The 5,125-nt window shown below is 41.4% G+C and overlaps 1 protein-coding gene and 1 pseudogene across 1 annotated transcript in view; one reads left to right on the forward strand and one right to left on the reverse strand.

Annotated features, from left to right (window-relative positions):
• AGPAT9 (1-acylglycerol-3-phosphate O-acyltransferase 9) overlaps window positions 1-5,125 on the forward strand; it is a 124,340-nt gene that overhangs the window by 57,317 nt on the left and 61,898 nt on the right. The window lies entirely within an intron of this gene.
• LOC102820026 lies at window positions 1,707-2,645 on the reverse strand (annotated as a pseudogene).

Genomic DNA, 5,125 nt, shown 5'->3' on the forward strand with positions numbered 1-5,125 from the left:
AGGACATATTGTCAGGATGGACCAGTTGCTGGAGAAGAATATCATGTTTGGTAAGGTGGAGGGTCAGAGAAAAAGAGGAAGACCCCCAATGAGATAGATTGGCCAAGTGGCAGCATTGATGGACTCAAGCATGGCAACAGTAGTGAGGTTGGCCCAGGATAGGGCAGGTTTCGTTCTGCTAAGGTCGCTATGGGTCGGTACTGACTCGATGGTACCTAAGAAGAAGAACAACAACAATATGCATTATCTATATTTTTGATTGGGTAGGGTTCTAGCTCAAAGAGAATATTAGTCCAAAGAAGGCTTCCATCAGAGAAATTCTGGCTTTTGGAACCCAGCCTGTTGTTAGTTAATGATCTACTTCTGTGTATAAAATACCATGTCCATTTTTGGTTTGCAGTGGAACCTGGTTTCCCAATTTCTGGAGAACTGGAATGTCAGTATGATTTATAAATGGGTGGTTATTCCAAGAACTCACTCAGCTAATATAGAATTAATTATGCTCGAGATGATTTTAACTTTAATCTCATTTTTATAGGCCTTTCATAGCTAGTATTATTTATGCACAAGTGACTTGCTAAAGACACAGGGCATAGGGCAGTTTATGCAATTAATCTCTTGCTCTAGATAGAGTGATATTTGTTCTAATTTATTTTCATCCAAGCACAGACTGCTGTACTGACCAAAGAATTTGGTGTAAGGACAAAGTTCAGATGTTTATGGGTTTTTTTTTGACATTTTGTTAAGACGGCTTGTAAAACAAAAGGAAACATTTCCTAGAACCAGAGTTTAACCATTTTAAGAAACAGTTTTGAATTCTTATTTTTTTCAAATTTCGTTTTATTATTTTCCTGATTTTTTGCTACTGTTGACATATTATTCTGAAAGATCAGAATTAGCATATTGATCAGAATTAATATATTAATTATGAGTGGGTTGCCTTAGTGACAATAAAATTGACAACAGAATTGTAGCTCTGATCATAAGCCTGGTATGTGTTTATATCTATATATTGGCTTTGGCCCACTTATGAACATTTATTAGGATCAAAAATAATTTTTGTCTCTTTCTAACCTGTATTTTGATCCTTGATATATAGAGAATAGTCACTATTTGTAGATTGAATTGATTTTTTTCCTGTTAGCAGTTTATAGGTAGGGTGAATTGAACCCTAGTTCTGATTCTCAATATCAGAATATTTTAACAAGAAAGAAACATTATGTTTTCAGCTGTGCTTCTTTTTTTTTTAAACAGGACAAAATATAATTTAATGAAATCAAAGATAAACAGGACAAAATATAATTTAGTCTGCATTTCTAAAATATAGATTGTAATTCTATGAGTAGCATCCAACCAACAGCAAATGTTTGTTTGGGAGTGCTTTAGTCAAATGCAATTATTTTAAGGCAAGAACTTGGTACATAATTTTTCACTTTCCTAACATTATAATTTCACCATTTTCATACATCCTCAGTGAGTTGACCAAGCTCAAGATTTTTTATTAGAAGAGCTGGCAGGGTTATAGTATTATTGGCAGCATGCTTCAAAGGAAGCCGTTTTTAATAATGACTAACTGATAGGTAACCAACAGGGTTTTGACCTAATTCCTTTATCCTTTATAGCAAAAATTACTTTCTTGCCTGGGCACCCAGCCCCACCCTCACAGTTGACAACATCTTCATTGAAACAAACCCTTGACAGGCTCTTTAGACAGCCATTTCCATTTTAATAGTCGGATGAAGATTGTATCCTTCAATCTGAAACTCTTCAGCTTTGAAACCATCAATTGTCTCAACTTTTCGAAGAATGTTGAGCTTGGGGAAAGGTCTTGGTTCTCGCTGGAGCTGAACTTTCAAGGGCTCAATGTGATTCATGTAAATATGTGCATCTCCCAAAGTATGTACAAAATCACCTGGCTTCAGTCCTGTGATATGTGCGATCATGTAGGTGAGCAGGGCATAGCTGGTAATGTTGAAAGGCACCCCCAGGCCCATGTCTCCTGACCTCTGGTACAGCTGACAGGACAGTTCACCGTTTAACACATAGAACAGGCAAAGAGCATGGCAGAGCAGCAGCGTCATCCGTGGAAGGTCTTCAGAACCTTTTGGGTTCCAAGCACACATGATGATTCTTCTGTCATCAGGGTTGGTTTTGATTGTGTCAATAACCTTTTGCAGCTGGTCCACTCCTTGACCTGAATAATCTGAATGCATCTCTTTATATTCTGCCCCAAAATGCCTCCACTGAAAGCCATAAACTGGGCCCAAATCTCCTTCTCGGATGGTGAATCCCAGGCTATCCAAAAAGTCTCGAGACCCATTGGCATCCCAGATTTTCACTCCTTTGGCAGACAGTTCTTTAGCATTGGTGGATCCCTTGATAAACCACAGCAACTCTTCCAAAACACCTTTCCAGAACACATGCTTGGTTGTCAGCAGAGGAAACCCATCTCTCAGGTTGTAGCGCGCCTGCATGCCAAACACAGACACGGTGCCGGTGCCCGTGAGGTCCTCCTTCCTGACGCCGCAGCGGAGGATGTGCTTGATCTGGCCCAGGTACTGCAGCTCGCCGTGGGGCCGCAACTGCGTGGGCTCCTGTGCGACGGTCGGCGGCTGCAACGACGGTTCGGAGCCGGCCGCAGGCATGGCGCAGAGGCGAGGGTGTGCGGGCGGGCAGTTGTGCTTCTTTTGGTGCCTGATTTTTAAATAATATCCATTTCCAGACCTTATATGTCTTATTAGAAGAAATAGAGTCCTGGTGTGGCACTGTGTGATTATGCACTGGACCGCAAGGTTGGTTTGAACCACAAGGTCAGCAGTTCAAATTTACCAGCCTCCTTGGAAAACCTATTCAGAGTTGCTATGAGTTGGAACCGATTCGAAGGCACTTAGTAACAACTGTTAGAGAAAATAAGAAACTGCTCTCTTATAATGCGGATCTTCATCTTAGAAACAAATGTCAATTTCTTGCAGCCTTTTTGTTTGTTTTTGTTATAGCTCATAAGAACCCATTACTCTTTTTAATAAACAAACCTTTCTGTATACCCCTTTCTGATCCTACTGCTCTGTCACCCCCCCCCCCCCCCCCCCCCCCCCCCCCCCCGTATTACCACTCTTATTTTGAGGTATCTTATTAAGCATTGTCTTTAGCTATTCTACATTCAAAAGAAAGTTTTTGAATGTAGAAAGTCTTTCTTGACAGCCATTTTGGTGTCTTCTTTCTTTCTCATCTTTTTTTGTTGTTTAAAAAAAAAATATTTTTATTGTAAGTTTTTATTGTGAATTAATTGATAGTTTACATGGGAGAGCATCAGCTTTACATTCATCCTCTCATATTGCATTATATTGCAATGATTTCAATCCCCTTCATGCATCATCATTCAACAGCATTTGCTTCCAATTCCTCTGCCTTTTTTTTTTTTTTTTTTTTAAATGTACACAGAAGCACTCAGGAATACATAACCATTCAAACAACCAAAGGTTGTACCCTGCACACCAGCCCCCCCCGGCTGCCAGCACACAACCCCTCTCCCTCCTTGAGTCTAGAGTCCCCAGCTGCTCCATCTCTCCACATCATTGTCTCTGCCTCCATCTCTAGTGTCGCTGCTTCTCTGTATAGAGTTCTGTACTCCGCTCTTCTCCCTTGATGGTCCCAGCATCCTCCACTCCTGGACCACTAGATCAATCACTCCCCTCCTTTTGTTACAAAATGTCTACCTTCACATTTGCAACATTCACAGTCAGTCATGATAGCAATTATTCACTACTGAACCACAAGAGTCTTATATCCCCATCTCCTTTCACCAATCTCATCTAGACAGGTTGGAAACCACTCAGTGGAGATTCTACCTTTCTCTGCATCCTCTGAAACTAAGCTCCCTCTTGAAAACTTGCAAGCCAGTCACTTCATGCCTTTGTTGTGCCCCGCCTCCCCATTTTGGGTAGCCAATGTCTAAGTTGCCCATCCCTGTCAACCCTGTGTACTGTGGGATTGGGAATGATCCTTACTGTAAAGATTCGTTCCTTCTTTTGAGCTACTACATCCATAAGTATAAGTCAAGTTCATCAAATTGTAGCAGATTACACTCTTTTCCCTCTTCTTTCTTACTCTAGTCGAATTCTGATCATCCAGTCATTGAAGCCAGGTCAAATGGGTACTATCTGCAAGTATGGGTGTTCTTGTGCATCTCCCCTCACTTCATATCAGCTGGACACTTCACTCTCCACTCTAGTCCTCTGTGACTATGTCTTTGTCCATGGGCTCAGGGTACCCAGGTCTCACTATACTTCTGGCCACCCAGGTTGACAGGAGTCTATTGAACGTGGTTGGACTTAGCTCACAGCTTCATTTCTGTTTTTCCCCCACTTTCCATTATCAGTAAACCTATGTGGTCACCAGCAAGATTACATGCCTGCGCGTGTATTCTGTTTGAGTTTCTTTCTTATCTTTGTAATGACCTTTTTACTTCCTTTATGTATGGTGTCCTTGATGTTATCCTTCAGCTCATCTGGTCTTGGGTCACTAGTGTTCAATGTGCCATATCTATTCTTGAGAAGTTCTCTAAATTCAAGAGGGTATACTCAAGGTTGCCATTTGATTTTTGCAAACTTTCCATTTTTTCTTCAAATTAAATTTGAGCTTCATATGAGCAGTTGGTGTTCTGTTCTGCACTGACTCACTGGTCTTGTTTTGGCTGATGATATTGACCTTCTCCATTATCTCTTTCCAGAACTATAGTTGAATTGATTCCTGTGTTTTCTATCTAGTGATGTCCATGTGTATTGTTGTTGTTGTTGTCAGGTGCCATCGAGTCGGAACTGACTCATAGGGACCCCATGCACAGCAGAATGAAACAATGTCCGATCCTGGGCCAACCCCACCACCGCTGTCACACTTGACGCCATCAATGATGCCACCTGGCTGTTACATCTCACTGGGGGTCTTCCTCTTTTTCTCTGACCCTCCATCTTACCCAGCATGACATCCTTCTCCAGCGACTGTTTTCTCCTGACAATATGTCCAAAGTATGAGAGATGAAGCTTAGCCATCCTGGACTCCAAGGAGCACTCTGGCTGCACATCTTCCAAAATAGATCTATTGGTTCTTTTGGCAGTCCATGGTACTT

Source organism: Chrysochloris asiatica, unplaced genomic scaffold (genome assembly GCF_000296735.1).
Source record: "Chrysochloris asiatica unplaced genomic scaffold, ChrAsi1.0 scaffold00109, whole genome shotgun sequence".
Lineage (NCBI taxonomy): Eukaryota > Metazoa > Chordata > Mammalia > Afrosoricida > Chrysochloridae > Chrysochloris > Chrysochloris asiatica.